Below are 4,815 nucleotides of genomic sequence, written 5' to 3'. Positions count from 1 at the left end.
AGGGGCTGCCCAGTCGTTATGTTCTATTTTTGATAATATTCCTGTCTGTTCCAATCTGTCTAATTCTTTATTAATCTTTTCCAACCCAGCGAATGGAACGTTTCGCTTTTTTCTAAAAATTGGGATGGTGTTTTCTTTAAGTTCAAACGAGGCCTTAAATTTATTGCAACGACCTAATTTAGTGATAAATACATCAGGGAATATTTTTTTTTAAGTCCTCTTTTATATTTTCTGTTGTTGGAGTAGTACATTCTATTTTTTTACAGAATGTATTAATTGGCTTATCCCAGAGTCCAAATTTCTCAATTAAATCTATTCCAAACAGGTTTTCGCTATTTTTCAATACGAACATTTATAATTTCTTCGTAATCCCTTTCAATTTTATCGGAAGGATAACTTCTCCTTCAAATTTTATCTCACCACCAGTTACCGTCTGAGCTGATTTACTTGTTTTCATCATGATTGGTTTACCAAACTTTTTCCATGTATTCAAATTTATTATAGAAATATCGGATCCTGAATCCAGTTGTAATTTTATTGGCGTTTTAAATATTTCCGCTTTTATGTATTTTCGCCGATTTTTGTCTAATTTTTCATTTGATTTTGTTTGCTGCACTCTTTTTCTGGTGAAATCTTTATATCTGCAACAATTGTTTTTGTCTCTGATTTTCTTGCAAATGTAGCATTTTTCTTCTTATAAGGGCAATCCGATTCCCAATGTCTTTCTGCGCATCTCTTACAGTTATATCTAGGAAGAGACTTGTTATATTCTTTACTATAATTATAATTATTGTATTTGGAATATCTCATTACGTTTTGACTGCTTTTATTTGTATAGTTCTTGGTTGGTGTGTATGGTTTTCTAACCTTTCTTACATATGCCACTCCGGATTCTTCTATCTTTTTTTAATTCTTTTTTAGTGTAATGGCCCTTTCACAATCCTCTGCTAATTTCTGAAGTGTTAAATCTTGCTCAGATTCCAGCTTAGACAACACTCGTCTGCGTATTTCTGCATTTTTCGTGGAGACTAACCCTTGTGCGAAGATTAGGCATTTGAAATCTTCTACTGTTAGTTCCACTAGCTTAAAATTATCACAGTTTTTATTGACAACTGATGCGTATGTCAAATAATCTTGGTTGTCCATCTTTCTTAGATTCATACACAACCATCTCTTATGAAAAAAGATATATTCGGATTAAATAATTCTTTTAGTAATTTTACAGCTTCCATGGAATCTAATTCCATAGTTTTTTTAGGTAGTATATAATCTACGAACTTGTTGTGTTCTCTTACACCCAACTTCCTGAGTAAAAGGCTCACTTTCTGGCTATTTGGCCAACTTTTGCAGTCAAGTTGAAATACACCCTCGTATCTTGTATAGTATGCTTCAAAAGTCTTTTCTTCCTCCGGCACATAATTAAATGTGTCCATGCTATTAAATATAGTTGTATGCGAGAAATTAGTACTGTCGACATTTTCTCGATTAGTCTTTAATAGTTCCAGTGTTTTAGCAAAACGTTCATTTTGCCTTTCTTCATATTCAAATTGTAATTTCTTCTGCCTTTCTTCTTGTTCAAGTTGTAATTTCTTCTGCTTTTCTCCTTGTTCAAATTGTAATTTCTTCTGCTTTTTTTCTTGTTCCATTTGCCATTTCAATAATTTCTCCTCTCTACGTGCATCTAGCTCGGATTGCGCCTTTTGTTGCGTCTACAAAAATTACATTAACATTCTAGATAAATCTTCCATTTTTTATCCTTCAGTAGCAGTAATGCAGTTACGAAGAAAAATTGTACAATTAAACATGCAACACAATATCCATACCATATAAAATGGCTTGTGTTACAAAAAAAAATGTTCATAGTTCCTGTTTTCAATAGTAATATCGCTGCTCGAATAATATTTTCTCACTTCGCTAGCGAGTCAAGCTCATCCAACCACAACATAAGAACTGAGGCTTTTGCTGAAACCACAAAATACGATTTACTTTTCCGTTTTAGGCATTTCCTAATAAATAACAGCCGAACTTAAGTACAACTCTTTCCATAGAAAAAAAAAAGTTTTTCAACCCGAGTCACAATTGAATAAAATAAAATGTATGGACTACACACATATACGCACATATACGCGCACACGTACGCACACATGGGCAACGTCACTTCCTCTTCAAAGGAAATCCACACACATGCGCAAAAGACCACCGGAAACAACTATAAAAGCAAGAGAAATAAGCAGCTTTTTTTCGAACCAGCTTCCGAAGTGAGTGGTCTACGGACCAGCCGCCGCCGTTTCGACAGGCGCGCCTCACGCCACTTGCTACCATGTGGGGCAAGAAGCTAATAGACCGTACGTACACTTTATACGCTTTCTCTCTCCATGAACTGGATTGACTTTCTCACTCTCTTTTCCCCCTTTTTCTTTGGTTCATCAACCAGACAACTCATCTACAACGTGCCTGAGAACAACTCCGCGTAACTGACTGGTAACATGGCGCACAGCTTAACTGATGCAATCCTCTCTCTTTCTCTTTCTACGTGCTGGACGGCCATTTCTCGTTCATTACATTACTCACTTCTCTTCCCACGCGCGAACAAACGATAATGACCCGAACGTGAGATGAACAGACATTTCCATTTCTTTCTATACTACCAGTCCCGCAACAAACGATGGTTACACCCGCGCGGACATGAACACGTGTTATACCTAAAACATTCATTCTTCAACAGTAAATAAACGACACGTTTATTCTATCCAGCAATTGAGTTTCTGTTTCCTTCATCCCATTCGTTTCATTATTTTCTTTTGTGACGGGCTTAGGATTTATATATTCTAGTCCTCTACACATACGACCTGCCTCAAGTTTAATTTTATCAGGGCGAACTCGAGAATCTTTCATTTGAACTCGGAATTTTTTTATATCGAACCCCGGAATCTGCACAGAATTTCAAACGGACCCTTAATTTATGCATGGGATAGCATGCATTCGTTGCTTTAGCTATGAATGGGTCTTAAGTAATTGTATTTATATTTTGGAGTGTCACCCGCACTGGAGACTCAAGCTACAACCACCAACAAAGTGTAACCTTACAATTTAATTTCCCTAGTACTTTATCCACTACGCTGCGAGTCGAAAAGGTACACTTGAAGAAGGTCGAAAATTACATCGACCGAAACATTATGAAAGTGACAATCAAGATGAGAACAGTAGTTCGAAGGATCCAAATCATATAAATAATTTATCCTCGTCTTAAAATTCAGAAATGTTTTTTTTTTTTAATTATCTTAATCTTGCGTATACTTCAACAATTCTTTTTCTACTTTCTTCTGTAGATTCCCATTCGTTCTTCTCTTGTTGTTTTTAGTCGCGTGCAAGCAACTCTATAAGAAACTCCGTCGGTCGGTCGGTCGGTCCTAACACTTTTGTGCTTGGCCTTTTTGGTTAAGATCAAAGGTATGTTGTTAATAGATGCTGTTCTTAGCTTTTTAAGCTTTTCGTGGCCTTTTGGCCAAGATCAAGGTGTAGTGTCTGTTCCGGCAGATGCTGCAAGCTGGGACCATATGTGGGGGGCAGCCCCATATATAAGACCTTGTTTAATGTAGGGGCGGCCCTTCATGCCAATCGTCACTGTCCAGCTCCCCTACTCCCCGGGGAGTTGGTCCCCATTTCCCCTTTACTCCTCACATTAAAAATCGGCCTTGTGCCTAATTTGCTCGGTGGGGGGGGAGAGCAAATAAATACCCTTTTCTTGGCCTTTTGGCCAAGATCAAAGTGTAGTATCTGTTCTTACTACATGCTGTTCAAATTGTTTTTGAAGGATTCCAGTTATTTTTATGCATTCAAGTCATTCTTAAGGTTATTCAATTCATCCTTAAGTTCATTTAAGTCATTCTAAGTCATTTACTTTTTGTTTATTTTAGTCATTTCAGCCCATTTTTTGGTCATTTTAGTTTATCTTTAAGAATTTCATGTCAATCCTACATTCACGCATTCATTCATTACATGAGAGCATGCGGCTAATGACTATCGGGCTTGTTTTTTGTAAACTTCAAATATTATAGCCATTGATTAATTATTTATATATCGTTGAGGAAAATTGCAAGATCATTTTACCGCTAAAGAAAACATGCGACTCCTGATGCAAAACATTTCTTTTGTAGATTGCATATAATTAGTTACATATAATAAGTAACACATAATAAGTTACATATAAGTTACATATAAGTTACATATGAGTTACATAATCCACAGATGGAGTACTGCTGCCACATCTGGAAAGCGCCGCTCAGAATATTTTTTCTTTGCTTAACATAGTCCAGAACCGACTTAGCAACTTCATTATGGGAGAAACCTCTTCCTTTTCTATACGGTTTCATTTTCTCACAGGAAATTAATTACTAGTCTTTTTCTGCTCTATTTTCATTTAATCGAATGCTCGATTATGCTACAACCACTTTCTTCCCAGAGTTTCGCCGGCATGTTGAAAGTTGTGATTTTTACTGTGCAGGTTGGTAAGTGTAAAAAAGTTTCAAAGGGTTATGGTTGACGTGTGCCAAACACTGTACTAGGGTTAGCAGTGGCACCTGAAATGACATTCAGTTCGTGTGAAAAAAAAACGTGGAAAGAAAGAAAAAGAGAGAGCATAAAAAAGAGAGGCTATATCTTTTGGCTCGCATGCAAGTGCAGTCTGACTTCCGATTTTGTGCGAAACAGACGTGTCGAGTTGGATGTAAATATGTTTCGAAGAAAAAAGAAATGCTAAAAAAGAAATAAGTTTACAATGCGATAGCTTCCTCCAAGTTCACTCGTAGAAGAATA

The 4,815-nt window shown here is 36.5% G+C and overlaps 1 pseudogene; it reads left to right on the top strand.

The window, feature by feature from the left end:
* The first annotated feature begins 3,736 nt into the window (after positions 1–3,736).
* On the top strand, positions 3,737–3,881 carry LOC145240487 (U2 spliceosomal RNA; annotated as a pseudogene).
* Positions 3,882–4,815: the final 934 nt, after the last annotated feature.

The sequence above is a fragment of the Euprymna scolopes genome, chromosome 19, assembly GCF_053919585.1.
Source record: "Euprymna scolopes isolate OS-2025 chromosome 19, ASM5391958v1, whole genome shotgun sequence".
Taxonomy (NCBI): Eukaryota; Metazoa; Mollusca; class Cephalopoda; order Sepiida; family Sepiolidae; genus Euprymna; species Euprymna scolopes.
Note: the sequence above shows the minus strand (reverse complement) of the source record. Positions and strands in the feature narration are given on the sequence as shown.